This window comes from Hyaena hyaena, unplaced genomic scaffold (genome assembly GCF_003009895.1).
Source record: "Hyaena hyaena isolate Hyena2069 unplaced genomic scaffold, ASM300989v1 scaffold_499, whole genome shotgun sequence".
Classification (NCBI taxonomy): Eukaryota; Metazoa; Chordata; class Mammalia; order Carnivora; family Hyaenidae; genus Hyaena; species Hyaena hyaena.
In genome coordinates this window covers 1,192,050-1,209,783 of record NW_024081129.1, presented here as the reverse complement: position 1 = coordinate 1,209,783, position 17,734 = coordinate 1,192,050, and the positions used below count along the sequence as shown (strand labels likewise).

Here is a 17,734-nt window from a genome sequence, read left to right as displayed (position 1 = left end):
GCTTCTACCAGAGAAAAAAGATCATAACAGAGTTCTTGGCAGAGCTCAGGGCTCTTGGAGTTTGGAAATACACAGGGACACAAGACTCCTCTTCTGTAGAAGACGAAGGTGGGAACACATTTGGAACCACCCTCAATATACAATGAGGAGAGAGGACAACAATTGGGGCAAACTGTACTTCTAGAGTTTGGAAAAGCAGAGTGTCCCAGCAATCAACTCAATGCTCAGGAAGGCAACTTGGCTCAACTGGGGCAGGAGCTGGGGTAGGGTCTTAAAAGGTCCAACTAGAGACTATCTCACCCCATCAGAGATTTGTTCTATAATGTGGGGGCCCCTGTGGAGAGGGTGTCTGCTCTAGTGAACCTTGTGAAAAAGCTAGCATTTCAATGCTTGCCATGATACAGAATATTTGACAGGTAATAGAACTGAAAGAGCATCAGTGAGGGAAGGAAAGAAGGAAGGAAGGAAGGAAGGAAGGAAGGTAGGAAGGAAGGAAGGAAAGAGAGAAAGGAAGGAAGGAAAAGAGAAAGACAGAGGAAAAATAAGACAGCCTCTACTCCTTTACCTGTCACTATCCCCCACCTTATGCTTTTTCTTGAATGATTAAGAAAGAAAATGCATCAGGCATTGAGAGGAACAGATCATCTCCCCCACCCCCACCCCTGGCCCCCATTCCACTCCTACTCCCTGCCCTGGCTATGGAATCACCAACTGGGGCAGATCTGGTGAGGAAGAAGTTAGGAATCAGATGAATGCTTTAAATATTCCTACTTAAATTGGACTGAGGTGTTTTGTTTTGTTTTGCTTTAACCTTTTTTTTTGTAAATATTTTTATTTATTTCTAGGAGAGAGAGAGAGAGACAGTGTGAGCTGGGGAGGGTCAGAGAGAGAGGGAGACACAGACTCTGAAATAGGCTCCAAGCTCTGAGCTGGCAGTCAGCACAGAGCCCGACGCGGGGCTCGAACCCACGAACCGCGAGATCATGACCTAAGTGAAAGTCAGACACTTAACTGACTAAGCCACCCAGGCGCCCCTGCTTTAACCTTCTTTGATGTAATACTCTCAAGTACCCAGAAAAGGTCTGGGGGCTGCCTGAGATAATCACTCGGATTAAAGGAATACAGAGAGCATTTAAAAGAAGTGATCTGAACATAAAGCTCTTACCTGTTTGCCCATTCAGTACATTAGTTGATTACCCTTGAATCTTTTCCTCTGTAATGATTATTCATTCATATTGAAGGAGGGGTGGAGAAAATGGGGATTGGATTTTACTTCTGTCAAAATTTCCATTTAAGAAGACAAGAAGGTATCACTGTTGAATATTTTCTCCACAGGAGCTTCATGAAAAGAACCAAGCTGGATGGGAAATGAGAGAAGTCTTTTTTGGAGCTCTGTGTCAAAGGCTACACTTGATTCCTTGGACTAATATCCAGGAGGAAGATGGAGAATTTCTACAAGCTGATTTTATGTGTCATAGTTAGCACAGAAAAACCACATAATGAGACAGAAGACGGGATGGTGCAAAGTCTCTTTGGTTTAAATTTCTCAAAAAAAAAAAGAGAGAGAGAAATGGTGGTATTTTAGTATATAATGGAACACTGAATAAAACACTGTAGAACATTTTTATAGAGTTTGATTTAGGAGCAAGAAATAATTGTGTTATACTACACAATTCTGTTTTGCTTAACCTGGATGCAATGTAAGTCAGACTTTTTCCTAAATGCATAAAGATTTATTTACCATGAACAAGGAGTATAATAGCATCATGTCAAAAGAGTAGAGACTTTCATATAAAACAATCACTTCCTACCCAGCCACTCACCTCAGCTTTAAATATATTTATGGGTATTAAAGAATACCTTTTATCTCTCTGAGCTTCAGGCTGTATTCTAAATTGCTATATACGAGAGCATTCATTTCCACTATGAATTTCCACTGTGTTCTTACAAACGGCCAAATGATGATAGAAAGCCTGGGTCTGAACTGCTAGGAGGTGCATTTGTATAGCGTCTGCTTTCTTTCCCTTTGCAGGACTCTTCAGGGAAAAGACTTGCGCCTGTAGGAAACCTGCCTTTAGATGCCCCAATGGAGATGAGCTGGAAGCCCCGTCCTACAGAGGAGAACATGGTAGGAGACTGACCACAGAAGAGATCAGGAACCTCTCTCCATTCCCACCTAACACATAGTCTTGCTTATGAAGGTCACCCCTGATAAACTCTATTTTCCCTATTCTTGGCAAGTTACCTGTTGGGATGCCATTAAGGAATGTGTCCCCAGAGTTTCGGTATTTTGCACTGATGTCTAGATATGGTGGAGGGCATCAGAAAGAACACTAATTCTAGTGATCCAAGTGTAGGATGTAACGCCTGATGTCTCACTTAATATCTTTGAGCTTTAGTTTACCCACAGTGAAATCATGGTTCTCCAAAGTCTCTTTCAGCTCCACCACTTAAATTGTTGAGTGAAAATGGTGGAAAGGAGCACGACCAAAACAATGAAATAACCACACTTATAGGAAATAAACCTTTCCAAGGAGCAGACAACAAGGCGTGTGGAGGAAGGGTTAGGAAGAAAGAGAATTTCAATGCAGCTATAATTTATATTCATGGCATATAAGTTCAGTCAGTAAATCATGAGCAAATTTAAGATTACAGAAATAATGTAATTAAAGTGCCTGTCAACTAGTGAACAGTAATGCGGAATAGTAATTTATATATATTAACTTATACATTATGAATAATCATATATAATTATATGTTCTCATACAATACAGCATTATATTGTATATAAGTGTATAATTACATATAATGGTATGATAATATAAGATATATACTATAGCTACAATTTATATATTATTTGAAGTCTCAACTCTTTTAGATCTGGAGTTATAAATATATGCATTAAAGAAAATATATACTATTATCTACATGAGCAGCCATCCTTCAGATTTTAGTAGCAAAGAAAGATACTACAAGACAACATCAAGGGAAAAAATAATGGCTGCTAATAATAATTTGGCAATAGACTTCAAATATTCTATAATGAGTTGTAGACAGTAGATAGGGCACTTTGAGTGCCTGTCTTTAAACTCCATTGACTTTTCCTCAAAACACAGCTTTATCCTGCCTAGGCAAAAAAGAAACTTAACTAAAAAGCACTTCCAGAAAGCAGAAATGTAGTGAGTCCAAGTGAAGGGCAGGCAGGTAACAAGCAGGACATTGTCAGGTGCAGAGCAGACCTCGGGGTTGCACAGTTTGGTTGCCTGAAGCAGCCATGCAGTGATGGAACTAAAAGCATGGGGACATGGGGGGTGGGTACATACCTGTTTAGAGTATTGATACAGTACAGCCAATAGCCAGGTGTACTGTTGGTCAGTGGCTTCCTCTGCCTATTAGCTCTGCCCCTCTTGGTGCCTTTCCTCTTCTCCCATCAGTGTCTCCCAACCCATTTCACCATCACATTTGAGCCGCTGTGAAGATTGGTAGGCACACCGCCCATCGTGGGCAGTTCCATGGCAACCCATCATGCCCATCTTGCTCGGTATGGCATTATTACGGAATTGCAAGTAACAGCTAATGGGTAAGCCAATTTCATTTCTATTCGTATTCCCTGACTCCCCCGACATTCAATCTGCTTCCTGCTGCTTCCCTTATTACTTCAGTCCCACACTGACTGATACCACCAACAGCCTCCTGATCTCCCAGAGCCACTACTTCTTGTCTGAAGCATGGCATTAACCATTAGATCGATCTCCAAAATTCCCACTCCCTCTAATTCCTACTACGAGCTGTAGCACCTATCTCATGGAGGGGTAGGTCTCTTTGGAGTCAACAACACTACCACAGTACACCTAAAGCCAAAACTGGGGAGGGGATGGTGTCAGATGTGAAAGTAAAATCCCAAGAAGAATCAAAGTCAAGAGGAGGTTAATCTCAGGCCCACACGGGTTGGAGACCAACCATCACCATCTAAGGGAAGATATCTGTTTTTTGCTATCATTGCAAACTCAAGTTAAACAATGCTTAATAGAACTGTCATGAGCCATTTGGGGTCTTTTGATTAAGGGGCTGGGGTTTCCAAAGTAAAAATCACTTTGGAAGAGGGTTGCTTAACTGAGAGTCTATGGAGAAATTGATTCCTAGTGGGAGCCTGAAGGCCAGGTGATGTAAGCTTTGCACAAAATGTATTCCTCTGAGTTGGATTTGAGACATTACACAGCTGGCTTCCCGGAAAAAAAAAATGAGATCAATAAGCTTCCAAATGTCTGCAGTCCAGACAAGCCTCTATTTTCTTTCTATGTCTACAAGATCTCAATGAATGGGCTATGTCTCAAAGGCAGAAAGTTATAGTAGCAGCAAAGGGTCAGCTGGGGTTCATTAGGAAGACAGATGAAGGCATGAACGAAGGGCCAAAAAGAAAAGAAAACAAAACAAAATCCAAAACCATCTGGGAAGATGTTGCAAGGATGCAGCCTTGCTGAAAAGCCCCTTCTGGAAGGCATTTGCTGGTCTCAGCAGGCTTTAGCCTGAGCCCAGGATCTGGAATTTATTCCATAAACATTTACAAAGTAACTGCAGTGATTCAAAGAGCACCCCAAACCATTCTTCTCTTTGCCTTCCTTTCGTGCATATGTGTATCTCAGATATGACCATGATTCTCATGTGTGAATATATACATATTTATAAATTACATACATGAGCCTTAATACTATAACAACTTTATGAGAGCATGTTTTAAGTGGCTGGGCTAGAAAGCCATATGTATTAAATATTTATACATATTGTTTTGTTTCTTAAGTTTGTTTGTTTGTTTGTTTAGAGCATGCATGAATAGGGGAGGGCTGGGAGTGGGGGGCAGGCATGGAGAGAGAGAATCCCAAGCAGGCTCCTAATTGGCAGTGCAGATCCCGATACAGGGCTTAAACTCATGAACCGTAAGACCATGACCCAAGTCAAAATCGAGAGTCAGCAGTTTAACTGGCTGAGCCACCCAGGCACCCCTATACATATATTTTTAACATAATTGGTGGGAATATGTGTTTCCTAGATGGATTAATTTCTGGGCTCATGTTAACAGCTTACCATGCATCATCATTCCCGAGGGCCCTGGGCTTCTGAACCCTGAAGCTCTGGATCAAAGGGAAAATACCGTTCAGCAATACACAGTTGTATATCTGGAGGTCTACTTCTCCCCAGATGGGCAATCGTGAACACGAGACCTAACCTCTCCAACCTCGATTTTGGTCTTTGTACATCAAATGGTTTAAACCAGTCTAATGATTTCCAAATCTTATTTTCTGAAGTTCTAAGTTTCCCCATAGGTATCTTGTTTTTTAAAATTTTTTCAATGTTTATTTATTTTTGAGAGACAGAGAGAGAGTGTGAGCAGGGGAGGGGCAGAGAGAGAGGGAGATAGAATCTGAAGCAGCTCCAGGCTCTGAGCTGTCAGCAGAGACCAATGCGGGGCTCAAACTCCTGAACCATGAGATTATTACCTGAGCTGAAGTCAGACGCTTAACCAATTGAGCCACCTAGGCGTCCGCCCCCCCCCCCCCCCCGCCCCGAGGTATCTTAGATGCCACTTTAAGGGCCAGGATAAGGCTGAGGTAACCTCTCACTCCAAGAAAGCAGTTCTGGTTCTGTCTTCTAGGTTGGGACTCTGCACAGGGTGTCACAAGCTAAGAAGAAGTTTATTGCCAAAAAGGAATTTATAATAATACAGACCTGTAAGTTCTATAAGGTACCATATCACACCTCCTATAAGTCAGAAGCTCCCCTAACCGCTTCCATCTGGGGGGCTCCTCATAGATGAAGAAGTCCTAAAATTGGTTACAAAAATGATGAATTATAGAAGATAGGTGAATATCCCTCAGTGCTATCAATGTTTCTCAATGTTGCATGCATAAACTTACAGGAGACAGCCTCTCAATTGAAGGTCCCTGGTTAATGTGAGACCTAGGCTAGATGGTTTTCTTGTCTCCCTTCAAGTCTTACCCTGAGGATAATATCTGGTCTCTGCCAGTCTCCCCACTCTAAGTATCCATGCATCTTGGATAACCCTGGCTTCCACAAATAGATGGTTCCAGTACAATCACTCCATGGAAAAGCTCCTCTGTTCAAGGATCCAGAGAACTCTTTAAGAATTCTTTATATGTTTGTGGGGCACCTGGGTGGCTTAGTCGGTTAAGCGTCCGACTTTCGCTTAGGTCATGATCTCGCGGTTCGTGGGTTCGAGCCCCGCGTCGGGCTCTGTGCTGACTGCCAGCTCAGAGCCTGGAGCCTATTTCAGAGTCTGTGTCACCTTCTCTCTCTGACCCTCCCCTGCTCATGCTGTCTCTCTCTCTCTCCTAGAAATAAATAAAAATATTTAAAAAAAAGAATTCTTTATATGTTTGTTACTTCTTTCTAGCTATATAACCTTACAAAGGGCGTTAACAAGGCTGCTTTATTTCGAGAAACATCCTTTTGACAATCAAAATATTTAATTAGCCCAAATCCAATAAAATAAAGAAATTTGAATAGTTGTCTGAATTTGCAGTAATGGGATCTGACAACTGTTGCGGTCTGTTTTTAATCAATGCTGCTTATTTCATGAAAGATGAAAATATAATAAAGTATTTCATTTTTAAACCATCTAAGCCCTGAAAACAGCAATAAAATAGTATGAATCCTAAATACTGAAAACAGTCCCCCCCCCTTTTTTTGAAGACAGAGAGATATAAAATAGAAGAGATGTAAATAAATAAATAAATAAATAAATAAGTGTCTGCCTCCCCTGGGTCGTATAGCATAATGTTGTTTATTTTTGAGAGAGACAGTGCATGCATGGGGGAGGGGCAGAGTGAGAGGTAGACAGAGAATCTCAAGCAGGCTCCAGGCTCTGAGCTGTCAGCACAGAGCCCGACCCAGGGCTAGAACTCATGAACCACGAGACCATGACCTGAGGTGAAATCAGATGCTTAACCAACTGAGCTACCCAGGTGCCCCTAAAGCTATTTATTTTAATTGCTTTCCATGGCACACAGTAAACTTGCCTTTTTAAAAAATGTTTACTTTTGAGAGAGAGAGAGCAGAAGAGCAAGCAGGGGAGGGACAGAGAGAGAAGGAGAGAGAGAGGATCTGAAGCAGGCTCTGCACTGAGAGCACAGAACCCAATGTGGGGACTCGAATCCATGAACCGTGAGATCATGACCTGAGCCGAAGTCGGATGCTTAACTTGTCTTTTGATAGCTTTGTAAAACAAGTGCTGGCACCCCATTTGACCAGATGCCTAAAGAGCCGGAATTATTTTATTAGAAGCCTGTAACTGGTGAGTGTTATTTGAATTAACTGGCTTCACCTGTTATAACAAACCCTTTATGGGAACATGACCCACGACAAGGAAACAGGAGAGCAAGAGGTGTTCATGTCTTCCTGGGGTAGAGACATTTGAAAGCCATGAAGCATGGATAAGAGGGCTCTGATTCCTGTTGGCCCCCATTCTAGCATTCCTACGCTGGGGTCACCGATACCTTCTAATTCCACCAGTTTCGTGGTCTATGAATCAAGCTAGGCTGTGAGTATGCAGGGTAGCAATCAAACCTGTAGGGTCTGTCTAGAGAACCTAGCCTCAGGGACATGCTCAAGCCTGCTAGGAACTTCGGTCAAGGCAATCCTCTCTAGTTAGAGCAGTTTTCCATTTTAGACCTTCCTTGATCATTAGGGATTAACCCCTACAGGAATATATCTTTGGCACTTGCAAAAGTGCCTCATGGTTTGGTGGGCTCTCAAGACCACCCAAAGACCCATACCATGTAGCAACTTATATCCTGTTAAGGAATACCTTTGACTCTTATGTTTCAAACCTTCATATACAAGAGGGAGACACTTAGCAGGTGAGTGGGCCTCTTTGTACCTATACCGCAGACTGGCTATTTTCGTTCTACACTTTTGCTACCTTGGCAATAATGTTCTGGTGGAAAAATACATATTCTTGTTGAAAAGAAAATCTTCTGCTTGTTCAGCGATGAAATGAATGGAAAATAATGTAAGTCCAAAGCATAGTTCTCGACCAGAACTTTTTTAAAACAAGTTTTGAAGAGGGGACAGCTACATTAGAAAAGGCAGCCCTGTGTACAGAGATGGTAAGAAATTCAGTGGTTGCCAAGAGCTGCTAGGAGAGAGGGAGGCAGAAGGGAAAGGTATGTCCAGCTGGAGCCCAAGGCATTCTATCCAGCAGTCTCTAGAATACTGTAATGGAGGGTATATGCCATTAAGGATTTGGCAAAAGCCATAGAACTGGACAACCCCAAAGTGAACTCTAATGTAAGTTAATAATAATAACGTGTCAATATTAGCTCATCGAGGGTCACAAATGTACCACTTCAATGCATGATATTAGTAGGAAAGCTATGTGTAGGGGGAGGGGCATACATAGGAACTCTGTGCTTTCTGCTTAACTTTTCTATAAATGTAAAACTACCCTAAAGAATATTCATATTTTTTAAGTTTCTTTGTTTATTTATTTATTTAGAGAGAGAGAGAGAGGATGAGCATTGTGGGGGAGGGGCAGAGAGAGAGGGAGAGAGAGAATCCCATGCAGGCTCTGAGCTGTTAGCACAGAGCCAGACACGGGGCTCAATCCCACAAACCATGAGATCATGACCTGAGCAGAAATAAAGAGGTGGAGGCTCAACCTATTGAGCCCCTAAAGAATATTCATTTTAAAAATTGCATCAGAAGGGGCACCTGGGTGGCTTAGTTGGTTAAGCGTCCAACTTCAGCTTAGGTCATGATCTCATGTTTCTGGGTTCGAGCCCCATGTCAGGCTCTGTGCTGACAGCTCAGAGCCTGGAGCCTGCTTCGGATTCTGTATCTCCTTGTTTCTCTGCCCCTCACCCTCTCATGCTCTGTCTCCCTCTGTCTCAAAAATAAATAAAACATTAAAAAAAAGTTTTAAATTGCATTAGAAGGTGGCTCCAATCTACACATCAGGGCCAACTACATAAACACTGTAGGAACAGAAAAATGATCCATGAGACCATGTCAGCAAGTGCTTACACCGTGTGCAAAAGTGGTTTATCAAAGGAAAAATAAAATGTTCATCAAAATGAAATGTGCAGTTATCTGGTTATGATAAAATAAGTAAAGAAACCCTCTCACTGAATAGCCATACTGGCAGATGCCAAAAGCCCAAACAAATATTTCTATGAAGCAACCAGTAAAACAATTGGAATGACCACTTCCCATGTCAATTTTAGGAAGCTTTTTCGTAAATGTTCCATGGTGTGAAATTAATAGGGGAGGGCCACTTAACTGCAAAAACATGCCTTCAGCGTTGAGGACACAAAATGCACATATGTTAAAGGAAGATGCTTTTTGCAAATGTGTATATCTAAGAGGGAAGAAACTGTGGAGTCTAAAAAAGTCTGAGAGTAGGTCATCCCTGATACCTGATGGCTATGCCCTAGCACTTCATGTCACCTTCCTTAGCTGAGGAGACGTGCTTTACGCTGCCAAGTAATACATTTCTTCTTCACTTTCATCTTTGTCCACACACCTGAGTATCTTATCACAGGTTTCTAGCAAAAGATGATCAGGTAGTAAAGGGCTGGGCTTATTTTAGTAGCTGTCTTTAATAGCTACGTGCAGACAAATGACTTAAGCTTATATATCTAGAACTGTTAAGGGTCTGAAAAGTATCATTAAAAGTCTTCTACTAGGGTGCCTGGGTGGTTCAGGCAGTTAAGCATCTGACTCAGGTGGCTCAGGTCATGATCTCAAGGTCCATGAGTTCGAGCCCCACATCGGGCTCTGTGCTGACAGTTCAGACCCTGGAACCTTCTTTTGATTCTGTGTCTCCCTCTCTCTGTGCTCTTCCCCTACTCATGCTCTGTTTCTCTCTCTCTGAAAGATAAATAAACATTAAAAAAAAATTTTTTTTAAATCTTCTACTGCTGAGGTACCAGTGTGGTGAGTGTGAAACTCTTGATTTCGGCTCAGATCATGATGTCACAGTTTGTGAAATTGAGCCCCGTATCGGGCTCTGTGCTGACAGCACAGACACAGAGACTGCTTGGGTTTCTCTCTCTCCCTCTCTCTCTGCCCCTCCCCTGCTCTCAAGCCTAGTCTCTCTCAGAAACAAAAAATAAACATTAAAAAAATCTGTTGTTTTGTGGAGAGGGGAAACCAAATGTACCTTGAAATTAATCAATTGAGAATTTTTGATGGCCTCAGGAAGATCCCCTTGTGAATGAGAAGGTCCACTTGTATTTGAAGACATCGACAACATTCAGTGGCCCAGCAGAAGGAAAGTGAAAATTCCCTTCTATTTCAGAATAAATGTTCAAATGATGAAACTAATGGATCAGGAGCAATGTAATCAGAAGCCAACGGGACAAAAACCAAGAAAATGTGTAAGAGCAACTCATACTAATATCTGCTTTTCTCCAGAGATCAAAATAAAATTTCAGAGAGGCAGGCGAGCTTATAAATACAATAGCTGCACAGCAAAATCCAAAAAAGCATGTTTCCAGCTCAAAATGTAATTAACCAGGTACTTTGCAAATACTGACAGTTGGGGGTTTTCAGTCTTTACCTTAGATCTTCCTTGAGCTACATAGGTTACTGAGAAAATGAACCATGTTACATAGCAATAACAAAGGCATCACTTCGAAAAGCATCACATAAACATTGCCTTGAAAACTGGGAGGTTGCTAGGAAATTCTGTCAAGTGCAATCCTCCCCAGTTAGAGCTGATTTTTCCATTTTAGATCTTCCTCAATCATTAGGGCTTAACCCCTACAGGAATTTACAGGAGGACGGCTTACATACCTCCGCCAATTTTAAATTTTCCAGGGGTTCCAATCAATCCTTAGAAGGCCTCAAGCATTAGTGCTCAGAATTCTGGGCAGGGTCAGCTGTTCTGGGAAAGGGCAACACTTGTGTTCTTGACCATACGGGGATTTGTACTTGAACAGAAGATGGAACTAGGCTGGGTCTGTGAAGACATTCCCATTTCCCTCTTCTATTTCTACAGAATGGATGGGGGTGGGGGAGTGGGGAGGAGGCTTAGTAACAAGCCAAATCAAATGATTTGAATTATTTTAAGAAGAAGCAATTCACTGCACTGGTTGCCAAATTTAAAATGCCTGGACAGCCTGTTCAAAGAGCCAGCAGCAGGAAGAGAAGAGATCATGCCAGAAATTCATGCCAAAAGGCAGAGAGAGAGAGAGAGCAGGGGCAGCTCCCCGTCCTATAAATTAGCATTTCAATGGTCCAACTCACCAGGGGGCTGAGAAAGCCGCTACTTCTATTTCCAATGTGGAAAGATCTTTCTTTGCATAGATACAAACAGGAGTAGATAATACAAGAAATAATCCATTGTGAGGTTTGGATTCTTCTTCCTCTCAGTATGAAGAGCTACTCTGTGTGCTGCACCTGACAAACCAAAACACGTTTGCATTCACTGTGTGTATGCAACTTCACTACACCTTGTAAGACAGTATGACTTTCCTCATTTACAGATGAAGAAGTGGCACTCTGGGAAAGTGTAACTGGCCCAATGTATCAACACAATAAGTAGCTGACAGGGGCGCCTGGGTGGCTCTGTTGGTTGAGTGGTTGAGCGTCTGACTTCAGCTCAGTTCATGATCTCATGGTTTGTGGGTTCGAGCCCTACATTGGGTTCTGTGCTAACAGCTCAGAACCTGGAGCCACCTTCAGATTCTGTGTCTCCCTCTCTCTCTGATCATTCCCCACTTGCACTCTGCCTCACTCTCTCAAAAACAAATAAACATTAAAAAAAAAAAACACCTTAAAAGAAAGTAGCAGAGCAAGAACTTGTAAGTGTAGAGCAAGCACATTGGAAATGAAACCGAACATTCATCCCTAATCCATGTGTAAACACCTTATTAGTTACAACAGTAATAAAGTGAGCACCTAGTAAATATTTGGCTCTGTGCTAAGTATTTTGTACACTTGACTGCTGGAATCTTGATAAAACAAAGCAAAGTAGAGGGGAAAAATTCTTTACATCAATGCAAGACACAAAGTGGACAGAGATGACATGAGAATGATTTTCTAGGAGGGAGCCTACCAAAGATAGTGAAAATAAATTTTTTTTTTTAAATTGTGAGAGAAAGAGAGTGTAAGCAGGGGAGAGGGACACAGGGGGAGAAAGAGAGAGAGCAAGGGAGTGGGCAGAGAGGGAGAAACAAAGAGAGTGAGAGAATCTCAAGCAGGCTCCAGTGCTCACTGTGGAGCCCTATGTGGTGCTCAGTTCCACAACTCTGGGATCATGATTGGTACTGAAATCAAGAGTTGGACACTTAAACTACTGAGCCACCCATGCACCCTGAAAATAAATTTTTTAGAGGAAAAATCTAATTTTCATCCAACTAAAAATGAAGAAGGGTCTGCAAGGGGTGCTGACCCTAAAGCAGCGTCTCACTGGACAGGTTCCATATCCATGGCTATTACACTATTGAGATTCTTATTTTATAATTCAGTCATTGCTAAATAGAGTGACTTTAATTTCCGGAATCCAAAGAGGGTCTTCATCAACCACAAATGAGACAATAAATGAAACACTCTTTTATTTCCATTTTTACCTCTTATTTCAATAACCACAAACATGCCTTGGTTCAATCATTTTGAAATCAGTGTCCTTATCTTTTTAGGAGGAAATTTGTCAACGCCTAACATTAAAAAAATGTTAGGCATTCAATGCAAAGACACAAGATCGCTTAAAGTTCACACAGACTTAATATGATTTTCTTTCAGCCAGCCATCGCCCACATTTAGAGAAAAGTAGTCTTCAGCCAGGAAGTTTGCTTATTTCCAGACTTGTGTGAGACAGGAAACTGTCAAGTGGCTACAAAAGCAGATAGACTTTGATTGATGGGCAACTCCAACATTAAGATATATCGGACTGTAGATCTTGATGTACCTCATTTCCTGGCACATACCCGCCTTCAGGAAAAGGGAAATGAGTTTTGCTTTAAAAACAGAGTATTTTGCTAGACACAGTCAATAGGTGATGAACGTAGACATCTGCTTCATATATGCCACTTCCTCTACTTCCAACTGAACTTTATGGAAAAGGGAACTATGATTTTTATCTGCCCATTTTCATACATAGCACCAACCCTTCAAGAGCTTATAATTTATGAAATATCCGCATCTTGATACAGTCGCAGTTGCTATGTCCTGTCTCTCTCATTTGTAATTTTCCTGTTTTCCCCAAATAGATTTTCAACAGTAACTTGAAAAAATTTAACCTTTAGAAATGAAGCACGGATCTAAGAAAATGACAATGTTGAACTGCCCCATGTTTATGAGTAGAGTGATACTCTTTCATTTGTAATGTGTTTTAAAACTTTTAATGTGCTTTAGAGGTTGTTTTTTTTTTTTTAATGGAGAAAAGAAAATCTGACTGATCCCTTCTGCACTGCTGAACTGTTCTTCCACAAAGGCGCTCCTGAGAGGCAGTCCTGTGTTTGTGCAGTCTTTCATTTATTGTTTGGAATCTGGTCACTAGAGCTTTGTGGTTTCTGTGAATCCTCTCTCTCCTTCCCCTTCCCCCTCCCTGCCTCCCTACCATAACCTTCCCTTTCTCTCTTGTGGTAGTGTGTAAACACAAGAGGGTACCATTGCCAAAGGGCAGACAAGAGGACTTAAAATCTCACAAGGGGAACAGAATAAGAATCGCAAATAAGACCAGGACAGAATGTGCTGGCTCTGCTGCTTGCCGCCTTTCTTATTCATGCACTGATGTTACTGTGCACTCCCTCTGTCCAGAGTACTCTGCGGGGATACCAGTGTTCTATGACACAGTCAGACACGAATCTCGCTTTCAAGCTGTCTTCGTCCAGTAAGGCCACTGAGGCATGCACGCAACAGTAATCCCGACAGTACGCTGTGAATATTAGAGAAGGGGCACCAAACGCTTGACAAGAAGGTGGTTCTTGAAACTTGAAAGCAACAAGGAAGGACTTTGAGGAAGGAGTCATATTGGGTTGAGCTTTCAGAAGAGCAGAGATGTTCTCCCCACCTGGTGTGCCTTTCCATCTCTATGTCACCTCTCTCAAAATCCAACCTATCCCTTCAGGGTTCAGTTTGGACTCTAGTCTATATGTAAAGCCATTCCTGATGCCAACACCCAAAACTGTTCATATTTTCTTTCCATGCTTTTGTTTTTGCCTTAATTTTTATAGAGAGAGAGCAAGCAAGCAGGAGAGGAGCACAGGGAGAAAAAAAGAGAGAGAATCTTTTTTTAAAATGTTTGTGTTTGTGTGTGTGTGTGAGAGAGAGAGAGAGCAGGGGAGGGTCAGAGAGAGGGGGAGATACAGAATCTGAAGCAGGCTCCAGGCTCTGAGCTAGCTGTCAGCACAGAGCCCAACGCGGGGCTCGAACCCACGAACCGTGAGAGATCATGCCCTGACCCAAAGTCAGACGCCCAACCAACTGAGCCACCCAGGCACCCCATTTTAATTTTTTAAATGTTTTTTATTTTTGAGAATCTTAAGGAGGCTCCACACCAGCACAGAGCCTGATGTGGAGCACAATCCCACAACCCTGGGATCTTGATCTAAACTGATATCAAGAGTGAGATGCTCAAATGACTGAGCCACCCAGGTGACCCTCCATGTTTTGAGCCAGTAGTCATTCTGCACATCTCTCCTGCAGCATCTATCACAGTCCTTCTTATGTTATACTTGTCTGACACTTAATGGTTGGCTCTCCCAGACAGTTACCTCTCCATATTCCTTTTAGCATCTAGTCTGGCAGGGTATTATAGCTCCCTAGTGGCTCTTTCTGACAAACCTATAAATGACTTCATCTGCCCTTCTCTTCATTATGTCCACCAGTGCATAATCACACTTTCTGGCCCTTTCTGCAAAGGAATAATCCATGCTATTGTTGCTTTTTCCTTCCCAATATTGGGGGAAAGTACATTAAGAAGCTTCAATTCATACCCAGTGAAACCTGGACTCATAGCATAAGGCTGTACTCTGCATGTGGCCTTCTTACAGGACCACATGTAACTCTGTAGGAAAATCCAGTCTATAAACCCTCATGCCGCATTAGTATACCTCTTCTCACAAGTGGTCCAGGAGAAAGCTGGATTTGACTTTGATAATTGAGTCTAGTTAGGTTATGTTATGGATGCTGATTTTAACCTTAAATTGCTTTTTCCCCTGAAATATACTGTTTCAATTTTGTCTGCCTCAAGGAAAACTGCTGGCCCATATGAAGCATTTTAAAGGTAATATGCAGGCTCTCAGATGAGCATAAGTAAACGAATGTAATTGCTGACATGCCCTAAATTAAATGTACTGGCAGCCAGTTCACTAATGGTAAGAAAATAGATCAGACGGGGAGATTAATTTCATTTTCAGCTCCTTCAGGCCTAAACCCAATAGTGGAACTAAAGATTCTAGTTTCTTTAATCTGGAGTTCTGGTATAAATATAGCTGTACAATAACCAAATCCTTTGATATACGCTTACTAGAATGTGAAAACAACTTTTCCATAAATGACCATTATTAGCAAAATTTCATTTTCCTATTTAGAAAGGGAATAATTTAGCATCAGATTTTGGTTCTGGAAGTCATCCATCCATCCATCCATCCATCCATCCACCCTGGTGTGAGCCATTGCTGTGTACTCCCTTAATGATTCAGATAACTTTTATGCAACATTTCACATTCTTCCAGCATCAAGTTACTAGAGCCATTATTATTACCCCCTGTTCCATACTGGCGTTGACAGACTTCACATACACTACGTCAATGCCTCAACTTTACAGTGTGCTCTTGTTGCCTGTTCTGGGGGTTCTCTGACACTGGCATGGAGGACATTTGAGGGCACACACTTGACACTCACACATATATAATCCAGAATTTCAGGGGATTTCATGACCACAAGTCTGTTCTTAACAAACACAGGCTCAAGCACCAGGTATCTGCAATGTGGCCAACAGCCTTTCTCTCCTTCTCCACTTCCCTTCCCAGCCCCTCACTCTCTTTTGTCTAGGAACACTTCCCCCGTAAACTACCTGTATACAAGTTTTCACCTCAGGCAGAATCTTCAGGGAGGCTAAGGATAAAACAGTTGGTACCAAAACTGGCCACGGAAAGATGTTATGATGGGATTTGGAGCTGGCCAAACAGCAATAAGGACCTGTTGGTGGTGGTGCAGTGGTGGTAATCCCCAGCAGGTCATGGTATCAGAATTATTCTCAGATGTGATGGATAGGGCTGGGTAGGAGAGAGCCACAGCAAAGCCTGCTATGGGAAAGGCAGTTCCTTCTCTGGGAGGAAATACTTCCACAATGAAGGAATCAGCTAATATGCACCAGGAGGAATCACTGAGCTGTATGTAGAGATGGATCATGAAGATCTTGGGAGTATGGTGTGGAGAGGAATAAAGCTGAATTGGGGTTTATAAGGAGGAATAGGCTGATGATCAATGTTCTGGCAGGCACCCACAGAGCCAGTGCTAATACGCTGCTTGGACGGCTCCTTAAAGTGATGGCCTACAGTAAATGAGGTAGAGATGCTGAAACTATCTTAGTAGAGTACTGAGCTTAGATGCTTGAAGGGGTAAAAGGGTAAGAAGAGACTTATATACAATAGACTATGGGCCCAGAAAATGGTCCCTTTATTAAGACAATTAAAAAATGCACTGGTGGGGCGCCTGGGTGGCTCAGCCGATTAAGTATCCAACTCTTGATTTCAGCTCAAGTCATGATCTCAGGGTTCATAAGATCAAGCACCCCCACACATGAGGCTCTGTGGTGACAGCTCAGAGCCTGCTTGGGATTCTGTCTCTAGCTCTCTCGCTGCCCCTCACCCTCATTCTCTCTCTCTCTCAAAATAAATAAATATTTTTTAAAAAGAAAAAGGAAATGCACTGGTAAGGGCATACTGCCATCTGTGAAAATGACACAGTGTGGCGGCTGACCCCTCTAGGTCAGAATTTACAATAAAAGATTTCTACCATGCTACCATAGCATCAGTGAGGATGGCAGGTTTCCAGAATGGGAGAAAGGAGGTGGGTGGCATTTAACCATCAGAAGAGAGGCTGATGTAATTACCACAATGAACAAAAAGTTGAAAGTGATAATCAGACCCATAGGGCTTAGAATTATTAAGAACAATATGTATATAGTCACTAGCATGTTACTTTAAAAAAAATCAGGACTGGCAAACAGAACTCTGAGGTCAGTCATTATAATGGAAGAAATCATGATTCCTCATCCTGTCTCCAGATCTGAGGTGGTCAACAGAACCAGAACCCAATGACTGAAGAGATAATCTGGCAATGCCAACATTAACGTGTAGAATAAATATTCCCATAGTCCTCCTTCAAAGGTATCTACAGCCATTTACCAATACCTCTGCACCTGGGGAAAAGTTATCCATACTTTCAAGGATCACCGGACACCGACTCTAACACAGACACAAGGGGTACCAAAACATCCTCAGGGTCCCATTATTAAGTGGGGACTGATGGAAGGCTGGCAAGGAATCTATTTCTGGTCCAAGTATATTCCTATTAGGTCCCCAGAAATGTCCTGTGGTTCTTTCCCTGGGCCCTAAGTATATAAACTGGTAGGTATATACTATATAATATATATTATATAATATGTACTGTGATATTATATATATATATAGTATATAATATTAGTATATTAGTATTATATAATATACTATATATAATATATAATAAATATACTATATACACTACA

At 41.9% G+C, this 17,734-nt stretch overlaps 1 protein-coding gene across 1 annotated transcript in view; it reads right to left on the bottom strand.

Moving 5' to 3' along the window:
* Positions 1-11,312, bottom strand: part of KCNN2 (potassium calcium-activated channel subfamily N member 2) — a 215,890-nt gene extending 204,578 nt beyond the window's left edge. The window contains exon 1 of the mRNA XM_039254648.1: positions 11,266-11,312. The gene's annotated coding sequence lies outside the window, so the exon portion shown is untranslated. The remainder of the gene's footprint in view (positions 1-11,265) is intronic.
* Between the last annotated feature and the right edge of the window lie 6,422 nt (positions 11,313-17,734).